General features: G+C 37.0%; 1 protein-coding gene across 1 annotated transcript in view; it reads right to left on the reverse strand.

The window, feature by feature from the left end:
• DYRK1A (dual specificity tyrosine phosphorylation regulated kinase 1A) overlaps positions 1-16,758 on the reverse strand; it is an 84,514-nt gene that overhangs the window by 37,213 nt on the left and 30,543 nt on the right. The window lies entirely within an intron of this gene.

A 16,758-nucleotide genomic window follows, 5' to 3' on the forward strand; every position in this document is an offset into this window, starting at 1 on the left:
ACAATTCTGTTGGCTCCCTCAGCCCAAAAATTTAATTCTTTTCAAACATGTTATCAGTAGGAAAATTACTATTTCCTTATATGACCAAAATATATAAAATTGCCTTAGTATGTGCACCAGCCCCACCGACAGATGCAAAAAATCAATTCAATCTGTTCTGCATCTTGTTGGAGCTTTTTAAACTAAATTTGTGCTTTCTGATTTATGCCCATCTAGCAGCACACCCTGTACTGCACAGCAGCAGCAAGCAGAAGAGCGTTATCTGACCATCGGCTTACAAGATTTTCCAAGCAATCCATCCTGGGCCAATACCTCGCAGCACTAATCCTGCTAGTCTGCTCAACTGCCCTCTCCAAGTAATACTTTTATCAGCAGTTAAGTAAGAGTTCCCTGTATTTGTGCCGTGTCTTTTTTTCCCACCTCCAAAAAGACGACAAATAACATTACTTACAATCTTCCGTTGAGAGTCCAAAACTGAAGACCGAACATAAATTACCTGCTGCACGGCAACACAGCAAGCTGTAGAACTGTGCATGAGGTAGAAAACACAAAAATGCTGTACCTAAACAATGCCTATAGCTAACATGAAGCCCAATGTCTCAACTTCACATTTTAGATTCAGAGCGCTTTTCCAGCTGAGCACAATGGAAAGTTAGCGTAACTATGTGAATAATTTTTAAACCCCTCATTAAATCTACAGTACAAACACATATATATTAAAAAAAAGGAATCTTTTCCTACTCACAAAAACCATCAAGGGAAATAGAATAATTCAAGTCATTTCCCATTTGTAGTTACTGAGACACAAGATATATTTAAACAGTTGGTACAGAAAAAATGGAAAGCATCTACCATATCAATGTACAGCTAGCATGCCAAACCATTAATGTAAGAGCTAAACAAGAGATGAATACATCATGTGCAATAGTCTCACATGATATAAATTATTCAATACCTGACCAAAGAAAACAGCTTTCAGGAGAGAGGGGGAGGATCTGAAAATACTTTTGTAGTTTGAATAAATACAGTACCACCAAATGATGCAAAATAATCTTTTACCAAAAAAAAATAAATAAATAAATAAAAAGAAAAATCTTCCTACCCCTACAGCACAGTTAAATAATCATATTTAATGAGTAGGTTTCATTTGATACAGGCAAAAACATTTAATTTTTACAGTCAGCTTTACTTTAAATGATTTTGCACATAGGCAAGCATCTATTTTCAGAATTTATGCTATGACCCTTTCTCCCACTTGCAGGATTTGGTCAATGCACTGACATAATTAATTATGCCAAACAAAAGTACTTTGCAGACTTAATATACAACAATAGAAAACTAAGTGACAATTTGAAGAAAAAAAAAATGAATAAATACAGTTTGATTAAGGGGAATCTACTGTTGTAAGTACCCTGGGTCACGGCTGATTTCCTCTATCATTTTAAAATGGTTATTTCACCCAAACAGAAGTTTAAGTCCAGTTCTGGCCACTAACAAAGCAGTTATTTTGCTTTTGGAGATGGCATACTATTTTCACATCGTGTCATAGTAACAGAAATTCTGGTATTTTTTCTAAAAAATGAATACTTAAAAATTCATAAGCATGCAGTCCATATTAATCCACAGTTTATAAAAATAATAAAATTCAAAATGTTTTGTTTTGTTTTTTTTTACTTACTCCAGAGTAGACTGGGAGCACCAGCGCTACTTTCTTTTATAAAATATTTAAAAGTTATGGAATTGTAATGAAATCATTTTTCTGCTGTGTTTTCAATAACTTGATAAATGATATCCTGAGATTGGCATTTTACAATACATGTCTCAAGTCTGTCCATACTTCTTGACAAGCTAGATTCAGATTTTAAATCATTTCCCAGTAAAAAGCTCTAATGCTTCTGTATCTAGCTGGTTACAGAAAAATACAACTAAAATACATCTAAAATACAACTAAAATCAGAAATAAAACTTCAGTTTTCATAAGTGCAGTGGGACCTCACAATTCCAAAACGCTTATTTTAAAGACTAATTTCCTGCCTTTGTAACTTCTGTATTTGGTATACACACTTTTAAGTAATTACTTCTTTTGATTTGCCTCATTTTGAAGTAGTAGCTTTCAAAGAGGGAAAAAAAAAAATAGTATGGTTGAATACATGCTTGCAGCTAGCAACCACCAAAAGACAATGATGCCAAGTTTCATTAATCCAAACAAGAACACAACCCTGAAGTGTTTGGGGCTTGCTGAAAATTCATTGTTCCCAACCAGCATAAGTTTGGAAAGAAAAAAAAAAAAAGAAAAAAAAAAAAGAATTATCAAACCTCTATTCCTCTTCCTTTAGGATAATACTATAGTCTAAGAAAAATATTATTCAAGCATAACTCGCTTTTTCTTTAGAGACTTTACTGATCCTATAAACAGGAGGAGAGCCAACTCTTTGAAAGGGTAGATATCTGCAGGACAAGGGGAAATGGTTTTAAGTTGAGGGAGGGAAGATTTAAGTTGTATATTGGGGGAAGTTCTTCACTATGAGAGTGGTGAGGTGCTGCACAGGCTGCCCAGAGAGGCTGTGGATGCCCCGTCCCGGGAGGTACTCAATGCCAGGTTGGATGGGGCCCTGGGCAGCCTGGTCTAGTATTAAATGGGGAGGTTGGTGGCCCTGCATGTGGCAGGGGGGTTGGAGATTCATGATCCTCGAGGTCCCTTCCAACCCAAGCCATTCTATGATTCTATGATCTAGTATAAACTAAGCAGGACAGTTATAAAAAAGAAAAAAAAAATTTAAATGTTTCCCTTTTTCACACCAATGACAACAACACTACCCAAACACCAAAGCTGTGCAAACTGATAAAAGTTTAAATTTTGTCTACATTTTCATCTAAATATATCTATAAATCTTCAGAATCTCTAACCAGAGGATAGAGATCATGCTTACTATGACATGGCTCCTCCTTCCCCTACCTTTCTCCTCTAGGGATATTGTGGAAGATACATAAACCAAAGACATTCTGTTCCTGTTGCCCTGCTTAAGCCGTAGCACTTCAGCTTTTCTTTCTGTTGCTCTCTGAATGGTTTTACATGCCAGTTCTCAGAACAAGGTAAGAGAACAGCCCACCAGATGCACTGGCAGCATCAATATGGGAAGAAACAAAAAGATAGCAAAGTACAAGCAAACTTTGGCCACCAGAAAAGACCTCTTCCTTAAGGGAGCGCAAAAATGGTTGCAAATAAAAATAAATTTAAAAAGTCATTCCACCATTCCCTGAAGGACATCTAAGCTACACCTAAGAAAATCTGACTGAGATTTTCTGAGACAACATTTTGCGTTTGGTTTTTATGGTGTGTTTTTGTGGTTGTTTTGTTTTGTTTTTTTTTTGCTTCCACAGAGTTGCAGAGGAAGAAAAACATTTCACCTAAGGAATGAGTCTTGAGTGTTTTAAGGAAAGGGGATTATGTAAAATTGTTAACAGTACGTAAACACTAAACTCTAAACAGACAAGCAGTTCTTCAGGGTTCAGTTAATGGCTATGATCTGTGGAAAAATCATCAGAAGTTCAATTTGTAGCATAAATGCTAACAGAGCTCTGACCCCAGCAGGCTTTTAATCCTCACAGAGTTTCAAACACAACTGTGTCAGTGGTCTGATCACAGTACTCTTCCATTTCATGAGTACATACTGAACATTACATTTACAGGCAGCAGATAACTGTACTGTAATGCAGAAAGCCATGATCTCCTAACATATCATTTCACCTGGAGTCTAGGCATTGCAGGTAAAAAAAAAAAAAAAAAAGATCAATTGAAGTTTCAATGTCATTCTCTAAAAGAGAATGAAACAATTATAACTGATTTAGAAACAACAAGATCTGTTACTTAAAAAAATAAAAACAAAACCAAGCAAAACAAAATAAACCACTATCTTCCTAATTCCTTTCTAACAGGAAACTTTCTAATCCAAGAAGTACTGCAGTAAGGCACATTATCTCTTCAGCTATGCATACTATGCTTTACGGAATGAACCGGCATATATAACCATTTGCTGACAAAACATTCAGCTCCTTGGATGGCAGGCAGCTACCATACGTGAGGACCTTGGCAAACATGCTCTTGGAGATGTGCATCTTAACAGCTCCTTCAGCAAGTAGATGTTCAGGTAAGAGGGAAGCAGTTTGAAGTGTCCATCTTCTCAAAACTGAAAAAGCAGGCTCAGACCAATGGTTACATTAATCTTTTGTGGGAAAGATCATAGAATGGCCTGGGTTGAAAAGATCATGTAGTTTCACTCCCCCCTGCTATGTGCAGGGCCGCCAACCAGCAGACCAGGCTGCCCAGAGCCACATCCAGCCTGGCCTTGAATGCTTCCAGGGATGGGGCATCCACAGCCTCCTTGGGCAGCCTGCTCTAGTGTGTCACCACCCTCTGTGTGAAAAACTTCCTCCTAATATCTAACCTAAACCTCCTCTGTCTTGGTTCAAAACCATTCCCCCTTGTCCTATCACTATCCACGCTCATAAACAGATGTACCCCTCCTGTTTATATGCTCCCTTCAAGTACTGGCAGGCCACAAAGAGGTCTCTCTGGAGCCTTCTCCTCTCTGAGCTAAACAAGTTCCCTCACCCTTTCTTCATAGAAGAGGTGCTCCAGCTTTCTGATCACCTTAGTGGCCCCTCTTCTGGACCTGTTCCAAGAGCTCCACATCCTTCTTGTGTTGGGAGCCCCAGGCCTGGACACAGTATTCCAGATGGGGCCTCACAAGACCCAAGATGCTTGGAAAGGGGTGCAGAAGGAATGTTACTGACAGCAGGAGCAGAAATCAAGCTATAAAACAATCTTCAAAGTAATACGACTTTCTGTTACTACAATGATTAATTTTGGGGGGGAAAATATAATTAAAACCTAGTATCTGACACCTTCAAAGGAAAATGTGAGCTAGGTAACTTAGTATTCCCAACCAGTGCACTGCCACTGAGCAAAACTTTTGCCAAGTGCATGCAAAGAGTTTAAAATCCTGAGCAGAAAAAGAAAAAAAACACAACACAGCAATATTGCCACTGGAAAAAAAAAAAAAAAAAAAAAGAAGAAGAAGAAGTTGGTGCAAAATGAGCAGAAAAAAATCCAAACCACCTGCTGCTGCTTTGTAGCATCAACCATTATGCCAAGCAGCAGCAATACAGGAAGCTGGTATTTGCCAAAGCATCTGGGTTGAAAGCAGTACGGTGTTGTTCACGGTATAATAGCCAGACAAAACTGTTTCAAAATGTCAGTGAGTCTCAGTCAGGCTTTTGAAAACTTCTATAAAACTTTGCAGAAACACTACAGTTATTAACAACTGCACGAACTCCTATTTTGTACAAACAGAAGACATCACATAGAAGTTGCCCTTTTTCTCTCTTCCTCTCCACCACAAAAGAATAAGCAGAGATTGCTTATACAAAATGTCTAGGAACTAAAGAGAGTGGACAGAAGTGGCAAAACTTCCTCTGCCACCATTTGAGAGAAGGAACATTGTACTCTTCAGACTGGGACTGTACTGGTTGAACCGAACAGCCAATAATCCTGTGTTTCAAGATATCAGCAACAGTTAAACTTTATGCTACAAAAGTAGAGCTTGGCAGAGACTGATGATGGGTGGACAGTATTAGAAGGACTCAGAACAGAGACAACATTCCTTAAATGTAATTATTTCACTGTGGGCTGCACAACTGCAGAACAGACAAAGAACAATACAACCTAAACTGGCTACCTACATAAGCATGTCCCAAAGTCATCCTCTTGAACGAAAGATTGAAAGATTGACCTAGACCGTGCTCATCGTCCAAAAGGAGTCAGCACATGTTCCTGTCATGGGATGAGCCACTCCACACAAGAATGTGACCCCATAGGCTCCTGCAGCTTTTTCTACTCTATGTAGCAATTTTTATCTTCAGATTACAAAGTTTCCAATATCGTCTTTGAGGAGAGAACAGAAAAGAACTCTGAAAGTTTTAGCTCCTAAAAGAAGCTAAAATTCTTTTATTTACTGAAATTTATTTACTGAAAGTCAAAAAATGTAAATGAGCTTGTAGTGATGGCATAAAGGAAAAATGCTCAAATATCTAACTTTGACATGTATAAATAATAATAAAATAAGCAGATGTGTCTGGGCTACTGGATGCCAATTAAGAAAGCAAGCAAACTTTCATATTAAATACTACTGTGGAGAAACATAACAAACAGATAAATACAGCAATAAATCTTAGACCAAATAAAGCCACCCCCACCTATTCACTTAGCTCTCACTGGACATTCTTTTATCTTTCTTTATCAAGGACAAAAGAGCTACTGTCATTTTTAAGAAACCAAGCAAACGTATCTTCACAGATGCAATAGAATTTTAGACATTCTCAACACTGACCAAAATTCCTACTCAAATAGTATGGAGCTTTATCATTTGGTTATCAAAGATGCATAGTTGTACAAAGCTTTTGAAAAGTTTTTAAATAGGAATACAAATATATGCATATATGTCCATGCTTCCAATGATTCTCCACGGCGTTTCTTCTTCTTGAAGAACTGATCAACTCTTGCAGATAGTTTATAATTCTGAATGGACTTTGATAAGGAAAGAAGGGTCTGTGAGAGGTCCCATTAATTGAAAGGGTGCAATACCTGTCTAATTACCCGACATTCGATGAAAATGCAGCTGATTCATTAGATAAGTGATCATGAATCTAATCTTGAATGGAAACCCAATCCCTTTGTCTAAGTAGCCTGCTACACAGACTTGATTATAAGACACCGATTCACTTTTCTCTAAATTGATCAAAAGCTTTAGATAAGAGGGAGATTAACCATCTTCCTAATGGCTTACTGCAGCTTCTTGGAAAGACAAAGCTATTGGTAATCTGTTATCAAGGATAAGGTGGATTTTTGATGGCTAAAATATATTGCCAGTAAATCTTTGGGGTGGGGAAAAAACGTGATTCAAAGTAAAACAAAACTGTATTAAAAAACTCTTAAAACATAACCAGAATGTAAATCACACGCAAAGCAAGAATTGTACTCTGTCCTCTATCCTTTCTGAAGAAATAAGTTTGTTTGTTTGTTTGTTTTTATTAAAGCTATACAGGCTATCGATTGCACAGTTACAGGAAACCAATTAGTCCTGAGCTTTCTTAATATGGACTTGAGCTCAATTACCTGGTGCTGGAGTGAAAGACTTCAATTATATAGACGTCACTGTAGATCTGGCAGAATTTTTAACCCAAATCTTTGCTGTAGACAAAGTTAGCTCCGAAATTCTATTTAAGGAAACTGCCTTCTATTGAAAAAGTGGAATATTCATCTAGCTACATTTTGGTGGCATTTTTTCTGAACAGAGTGTCAGAATTTTTGCAGTTGGATGGCAGCCGATAGCGTCTGGATTTCTCCCAAGAAAGAATGAAGTTTCACTACTTGCCTTCCCCTGGAGCTCCACATGCCTCCAGACATAAAGAAGAAAAAAAAAAAAAACAAACAAAAAAACACAACAACTAATTTTTGCCTTTCTCAAGATACAAACAGTTGCTGCCTGGAGCCTCTTGCTACCAATGTATTTGTTGCAGTACAAAGCTGAACACAGCATTCTGAACTAAAGTTGCAGAATCCACCAATTGATTTGAGTGTGAAATAGCTTCTTTTCCTGAGGGAAACCTCTTTTTTTTCAGAAGAAAAGTCATGAAGACCCATAAAGTTCATAAACTCAGCCTAAGCCACAGAATAACTTTGCAGATAAAAGTTATCAGAAGATGGAGGAAAACAAAAACAAATACAACACAATAATAAAAAATAAAATAAAATAAAATAAAATAAAAATAAATAGAAACCCTGCAGGAAAGCAACACAAAATTCTCTTGGGCTTTGTAACTGAGAATGAAGCAAAGGAGTATTTCTGCACCTCCAGGTCAAAAAAGAAACAAAACAAAAAAACAAAACAAAAGAAAACAGGTTATATTCATATATATGTTTATATACATTCTATATATACACAGCAAAATGTAGAACAACAACATTTTTTTGTTTTGACGAAGAAATATCCTTCCAAGACAGGAAGTCCAAAGGGAAAGGGAATTGTACCAGTCCTTCTTTAAGAACTAGAAGATAATAGTGGAGTTCATAGTTTCATACACAGAACTAACAGCTGTGTACATCTATACTGGTGCATTCAGTTGGGTCAAGGAAGGTGCCCAAGAACAGGACTAAGCTCTGCACATGTAGAATCCATTCCAATAAGCACTCTTGCCCAGACGCTCTTGGGAACATGCAGTAGTCACCGTGTTCCAGGAACTAATCCCAGTATGCAGCTTTCAGGCAGCCACCCAGTTTTACAGGCTGGGATGGTTAACTCACACAGATGTGTGCTGTTCCATGTGATCAGCTTCAGTGATGGGGAACATTCAATTTACTAACACAGAAGTGGGCATTTCTGTCTGTAAAATGTTATTCTCAAATCTCTTCTGACTACATCTGCTCTTGCACCTCTTTTGGCGTACTTTACAGATACTGTGACTTGCTGTTCTGAGAAAGTCTTGTTCCAAATAGTGAAAATGGCAGGGGAAAAAAAAAAAAAGAAGAAAAGGTTCAAGTGTGAATATATATATATATATTCATATATATGTATATATATATATTTTTTTAAGTTAAAAAAAAACACATCAGGGTGCAATGGAGGAAGGAAGACATGTCAGAAGCTATCATTTAAAACTACCCTGTTTGCTTGAAGACTTTGGCCAAATCAATCTGATTCTTTGCAGGGCTCTTGCTTCAAAGGAAGCTAATGCTCTTATCAAACAACTGCATAGTGAGATCAAAGGGCAAGAACAATTAGTAGATAATGAGGATCGCCAAGCACAGAATATATACATTCACACTACGTGCATACTTCACAAACTAGTCAACTCGACTACCTAAGACTACCTGGTACCTTTTCAGTTATTTGCCAGAATCATCTTAACAGCAGAATCAGAGTTCTCTGTTGACATCTAAACGTGGCAATTTTTAACAACTACATCTTAGAGAAAATTTCAGAGATGTGAACATTCAGCTTAAAAGAAAGACTAGATTTTGTACAACATTTTCTGAGAGTAAACACTCTATATGGTACAGAAATATCATTTTACACAGATAAGACTCCAAGAATTACTCAGCACTGTATAACAATTACTTAAGTTTACAACAGGAAAGTTTAGAAATGTATAACTTACTTTCAAGAAACAAGAGTAAATAAATTACAGATGTTTTTTTTTTTTTTTTTATAACCTTGAAGGAGTTATCATATTGCTCACTTTAAAAAAGCAACTTAAGATAAAAATAAGAAACATCACCTAAAATAAAATTATAAATGAAAGTATGATGGAGATCAGTTGCTTTTCCACAGGTGTTGTGATAAACTTTACTAAGTGAAATATTTCAAATGGCAAACTTAGCTTTGCATTCCAAGGTAGCACAAACCTCTTTGCTAGAGGACAGCAAGCATGCTTACCTAGTTTAGCTTATTAAGAGCACTGATGTAATATATGTAAGCAAATATTCCATAGATTTGTGAAGATCTTCTCTTAGCATTCTCACATTTCATCCATTTAAAGAAATCTGATCATTTCTAAAACATTAGTAGATAGTCAAAACTTGTGCTAATATAAGACAGATTAAAGCATTTATACTTTTAGTAATACATGAAAACTTGCTGTGTCAATTCACACCATCTAGATATGTTCAGTGTCCCTTGCAAAGATGAATGGATCTACCTACACTGAGCTAGCATTCAGAAGAGCATAATCCATCAAAATTCGTTTGTATTCAGCCCACTTATTGTACTTCTGTAATTGCTGCTGCCTGTAGGGAGATCTAAGAGTATCATCAGAAATGGTTATTTATTCCACTGGAATGGTGAAAAAGCAATGAACTGAGGACGATAATAACAGTGTTATAATGCTTCTTCTCTACACAAATGCTTTACTACCTGCATAACCAAATAAAACATTGTTTTCGTCCACAAACCAGGTAAGAATTAAATCAACTTCGTCCATCTTTGTAAACCTGACCCTTCTACAGTAATTCCTAGAAGGCACATACCTTGATCCTCCTTATACTCAGGAGGTAGCGTAAACAAGTGCAAGGTATTGACCTCATATAGGCAAGACACACAAGTACAGAAGTTCTAAGATGTTAGAAAGTATTCTGTAAGACAAGGTGATAGCACTGGATTGTGTACCAAACTACGACAGATTCAGAAGCCAATGAAATATAATTCAATTTCTAATTTTTTTTTCTGCTTTAAGATTTGCTATATTTCTAACACAATAATATAGAAAAACGTTTTAACAACCTGCAGAGATCCCTTAGTAGCTATTTGTACTACAAGCAAAGTTTTAAAGACAGGAAGATGGGGGGATAAAAAAAAATAAAAAGAAAAGAAAATGGAAGAACTAACACAGGCACTGATAAACTGTCATGGCTAGGCAAGGTAGACAGGCAAGGTAGAAATCAAGAGCAAGTCTGTCTTCCATGTCTGAAAAAGAGCTGCTGTCACCTATTCTATCTTTATAACAAATATGGTAAAGAACTGTCCCTGACTGCACTACAAAAAGAAATCTGGATCTTCAGAGATATTTAGGTACTTAACTCACAAAAATGTCAATGGAAATTAAATGCAAGTATCAGTGAGTGCTGGACATCAAAAACAAGGCCACAGAATTTCACTACAGCTGATAATATACTGTGCTGCAAATTATCCACTAACTCCATTGCCACGATAACTGGCAAAGGTCAAACCAACACATTTCATATCTCACCACCATTCATAAAAACAAATGGCTGTTTCTTGCTTTCTTATTTAATCATTGTTGTAACAGTTTATCAACAAATACATTAAAAAGTTAAGAGCGTCAAGATGAAAATGTGAGAATAAAAACATTCTCAGATTCAAGCTATTTTCCAAGTTTTATTATTTTCCCTAGTACAGAAAGTTTTAACTAGACTACTTCACTTACATTTGAATTGCATCTAGTGACATAAAATATCTGGTAAGTATGTCCTTAAGTTGTCTTACAGAATCATCCATGTTGACAAGCTTGGATAGTTAATTTCATGTTTGTTGTTCATATTTGGGCACTTACTGCAACACATGTTAAGACGTAGACATCATCCTAAAATCTGGTGAAAGGAATAACTATTCCCCTATGCACACCTAGACAAAAACTTCCATAATCAAGACTTAGAGTACCCTATTTTGGTTCCCAAGCTGAAATTATACCAGCTTGACATAACAGTTTTGCATCACACTGTCAGAATGCGTGTGGTCACCACTCCCTGAAATAACAGTGAATATAAATGTACAAATAACCATATATCAAGAGATGAACTGAATAGGAAGCAGAAGACTGAGTAGTAACAGAGAAATAATAGTTTTTTTAAGACATCACAATGTCCAATTTCAGGAAGACTTGTGACCAGCGTTTACATAGTTCTTGTATCCTACTTGATGAAGTAGCATCAACAGAATCCCTATTAAATAACTATCAAGTACTACTAAGGATGGGCTCTTAAGAGAGCCACCATAGGGCCTCTTTCACTCTGCCTTCAAACCTAACCCCCAAAAAGAACATAACTATTCTGAGATAGAGAAAGAGGACAACCAAGTGCATAATTTATAAAATAGGATGCAGAAGAAGTGCACATTTAAGTTACTATTCAGGCTTGTCTAGTGCTACAGCCAGTTGAAACTGATGAACTGAGGGTATTCTGTCTCCACAGACTGCAAACCCAAATAAACCCACTGCTGCGTCCAGGCACCAATGAAAGGTTTCAACCCAAGGATGTAGTTAAGAACACAAGACTTCAGTCATGATTCCTAGAAAACTGTAAAGGGCAAACTCCTGAACAAGCATTGTCCTGTGCAGAGTTCAAGGAAAGAAGCTTCCTCTGTAAAGAAACTGCTGCTATTTCTGCAAAAGGCTACACATCACCTCAGAGCCTGCGCACCACTCCTGATGTCACTCACAAGTCACCCAAGCCATGCACAGCATCCCTCCATGACAGAAGCTTGCTACTCCAAGCATATAAAACATGACAGAAAAGCTCTGTCTGTTATACAGCACCAAGTGCAGGACACAAATGCTCACACCTGAGCAAGAAAGCCAATATGATACACAATGCTCAGTGAATATTTACAGCACTAAATGCAGTCCTAGCCATCCCATTACTGTGTTACCCATGAGAACTTCTGCTTTTCATTCACACACTGAACACTCCAACACCGCAGGTGCCTTTTCACTCCAGCTGCCCATTTGATGACTTTAAGGGACCTAGAAAGACTTTAAATTCATAGTATTCACTTGGACATTCCCAGTGGGCTAATCAGAAATTCCAGAAAAAGGTTAACACTTCTTAAATGTGTAACAATTTTTATAATGGTTAAGATCATGTTTCTTAATCTGAACATTTGTTCAAAATCAAATATTTGCTCAAGTCTAAATGAGTCTTTGCTATTAGAAACAGCTAACAGAAACAAGCTTCAGCCTCGCGATATTGCTGCAGAAGCTCAACTACTCATTAGAAAAACAGTGTTCAAGAAAAAAAATTAAGTTATAAGTACTATCTCAAAAAAGGTGCTTTGTTGTTTAGCTGTTGGTTTTTTTTTTGTTTGTTTGTTTGTTTTTTGTTTTTTTTTCAAAAAGTTCACCACAAATCAGGATAAAAAATGAGCATTAATTATTTTCTAATACATTGAAACAACAGACTTTTATTTGAAGCATTATGCACAAAAGTGTTATGCTTTTGGAAGTGCAGACTTGCACTGACTCTCCTATCTCCTGATGGCCCACCAAGCTGCCATCTCAGCTCCACCAAGACAGGACAGGGAGGGTCAGCCACAGCAGCTGGAATTCTGCATGCCTCCCTCTCCCTGCAGCCCTAAGGAAGTCAGCTGCTGCTGGCTGCTGCCATCCAAGACCTCCACGGCCCTACGACACATTCACATCAACATCACACCTAACCTTCTGCCCAACATAGCATTTCAATTAATTCTGCTACAAAGTGCACATTCAAGTTCCAGAGATGGAAAACTGTGCAACTACTAGCACAACTTTCTGGAGGAATTTAAACTTATCAAAGCTGTTCTCTCTTAGGAAGAAGCAAATTAAATAAAAACAGAGGCCTCTAATGATTTCCTATTTTAGATGCTTTGGTCTACTCCTCAACAAGTCAAGTAGCATTCTCTAGGAGGCCAAACTTCCATGACAAAACCCAGAAACAGGTAAACAGACTTTTGTTTTATAATTTCTTTCCTCTCCAGCAGGGAGTGAAGCTGAAAGACTAAATCTTTAATATCACAGGTACTAAGTACTTTTGGAGGAGGGGAAAAACTTACTTATTTTTTAAATAGGCAACTTCTTTTTAAATATGGATGCAGGAGTCTAACTTTAGCTGTCTATGTTTTCACATTTCTCATCTCAGGTAGAGAAAGTGGAGCATTAATCTAGTCTCTTGACTTCAAGGTTATCATTCATTGAGGTCAATGACTCCACCTGTGAAAAGCAGAACTTCCACTTTCTGTATGATAGCTGGTTGCTTTTCAGTAAGCAGTACTGTTCAGCTCACCTCTGACTGCTTTCTCACAATTGCTGGCAGAAAACAGCCAGAAAGACAGCACAGACAACTCCTGCTGGGGGAGTTACCTATGTAAAAATAGTGGTTAACCCTAAAAGCATTCCAATTCATGCAAAGCACTATCTGTATTTAAAACTAATACTGCTAATAAGCATCCCTGTCTCTTACATTATTTTCTTGGCATCTTCCTTTTGAAGGATGAAAAGAAAATCTGCACAGTCAAGACCTGAACAGCCAAGAAAAAAATCCCTGTAAGGATACAGTTAAACATGTGACAGAACTACTGACAGAATCAGTCCAACTGGAATGGAAGCACAGAACCAGCTCATACTGCACTTCAGTACGGAATTGTATCATGGGCCAAGCATTTGCCCCTTTTTAATCCAGTTCTGGTTTTATGCCAATACCACATCTCACAAAAGAGATTCCAGGTATGCAGTTACCTATGTGGAATCACAGATAATGCATCCATTATTTCTACAAAATTTAGCAAAATACAAGTACGTGATAAAAAGGTGATGCCCTAGTAAGTTTCTGGAATTTCCTGGTAAATATTCAAATAGCTCTGAACAAACTATAGTAGATCTACCAAAGTGTCTCTGAGGTAATGTAAAACAGGTGAACTTCAAAATGCAGAGCAGTGACAGTGGACCTGGCTTTCTTTTCACTGTACAGCAACAGGGTTTGGGGGTACTTTTTGTGATTTTGTTTTTTGTTTTACTCATTTGTCTTTCCAGTCACACAAAGTATTCTTTAAAATAGCTATAAATTCAACAAAATCTGTAGTAAGAATATTATGAATGAGACAACGCCCAACTCTTTTCATTCCACTCTTACGTAAAACTAACACCCAATTACTTGCAAGACTCAACCCAACCTAAAAACTTCCCAAAGGTCCTTACTCTGCATTTCTTACAGCTTAATAAGCAATGCAACCGGGGGAAAAAAAAGCAACAATATACGTACTTACTATTTACACTGTTCCAGTACTACTGTTATTGAGCAGTACACCAATGGGCTTTTTTTCCTTTTCCAAACATGAACAATATTTTTGTGAAGAACAATGTGATCATTCCCAATGTTTTTTTCAAACTCGAATATAGCATTTTCACATTTTTGATCACTTGCTTGGTTCTCAGAACTATTTTTCTTTCCCTTCTACTTTCAAGAACAATATTTCCCCAACACTAACTGCTACCAGTTATTCAGCATGTGGCATGAAGGACGAAGGGCAGGATCCTTCTGAACACTTACTTCTAGTTCAGTAGATCTACACTGGTCCCGTACGCACTCAACTGAAATGTGAGTCTTCTTGCAAAGGTCAAGAAAAAGGCTCTTCAGAAACTTAAGGATCAGACAGTTAATTATTCCTACTTACATACTACCGCATCACAACCAACAAGAAAAAAACAAAGCCCAAGCCAGAATGTTACTTGTTTTAAATCCAATCATCCTCCACCTCAACCCACCCCCAAAAAGAGAGGGGAGCAACAACAGCAACAACAGTAAAAACAACCACAGTGTCCTACTCTGCTTAGCAGGTGCAGGACAAGATGTAGCAATCAATTGCAAAACACACACTTCCAAACAAGATCAATCCCTCTTGTAACTACACAAACACAATCCCAAATTTCACATCACTTCACAGAAAGATAAAGTGATACTCAATGAACCAAAGATTTGTTTTTGTTTTTCACCCTATACAGGCTCCCATTCTTTAGCCAAAGGTAGCTTAGAAATTATCAAGCATCTATGAAACCCCAGATCAGTCACTCTCGGAAGCCAAGTTGCATTAAGAAAGTAAAAGGAATCACCCTCAGTAACCACAAAACCTTTCAATTTCTGGCCTGAGCTCTCACCAGCTACTTTGAACTTGAGACTGGTATCAGCAGAGTCATATGACTCCTGCTGTTACTGTATTAAAGAATAATTACAGCACATTTTTCTCATTTTAAGGCATGCAAATCACGTTTATTCTCAGAACCTCAGCATACAAATATTGGCTCTCCCAATAGACAGAAAATTGCAAACAAATCTTACTCATCCAATTTCAGTGACTTACCAGAAGTCCAAAAGTTTTGGTAAGATACCACTGTTTTTTATTCTGCATTTATCATGAGACTTCTAAACAAAGAGTATGAGCTTTAAAAGATAGGGTTACTAATTAAAACACTGTATTTAAAAATCCTGTATATATTCCCATTCTTCAAGATTGTAATTCTACAAGCTCACTATCATCAGAAATCATGGCCAACACTGAAAGTGTACATATAAAAATACCTAACTTAATTCTCTAAAACAGTACCAGGTACTTAAGTTACTATTTTGTGCTGTCATATTCCCATTCAGTTGTGACATGAATGCTTTTAAACTTTCAAAGCAATGTCTCAATTTTAAGTTGGGCTACATTTTTATCTACACAGCAATAAGCAAATGACCTAGAAACAAATCAGTTGCTATGACTGTCTACTTGACAGTGCTCCACAAATTTTAAAGGACATGAAGATTCAATTTTAAGATTTTAAATACTATTCCTCTTTATATACATACACGTATTTAGAATAAATGAAGTATCAACTCTTTAGAATATTTTTCCTTCCTCTTCTTCTTTGCCGTACTGCACTTTGTAATTTTTTAGGCCCAGTTTTACTTGAGCCATCAACGTACAACTTACACACGTTCAACTGAAATGAACAAATGCTTAGTTTTCACATAATGAAATATCCACTTACAGCATCTTGGCCTTAATCCAACATACTCCATGTAAATATACCCCGTAAAGCTGTTTAAGCATGAACAGCTGATGCGACTGAAAACTGTCAATCAAGAGATGATCTGCACGCATACGTAAATGTATCCAGCTCCTTTCCCAGCCTCAAGGATTCATAGGTTTTAAAGCAGAGCCAGCAAATGAAAGATTTGTCACAGGCCTCCAAATATAAGCAATGCATAGTTCTGTGACTTAAATAAGGGTACGTGGGTATAAACTGCACCAATTCTCTTGTGAAACCTAACTTTCATTCTACTTCTGCTTATCATGATTTTTCACATCAAAACAGCAAACAAAATACTACCACTAAAAATAAGCCATTTACTCAACAAGTACACTGGGGACTTAAGGTATTTTGTTTGGAAAAAAA

This window comes from Lagopus leucura, unplaced genomic scaffold, assembly GCF_019238085.1.
Source record: "Lagopus leucura isolate 7727_CA_CO unplaced genomic scaffold, USGS_WTPT01 Super-Scaffold_100001, whole genome shotgun sequence".
Taxonomy (NCBI): Eukaryota; Metazoa; Chordata; class Aves; order Galliformes; family Phasianidae; genus Lagopus; species Lagopus leucura.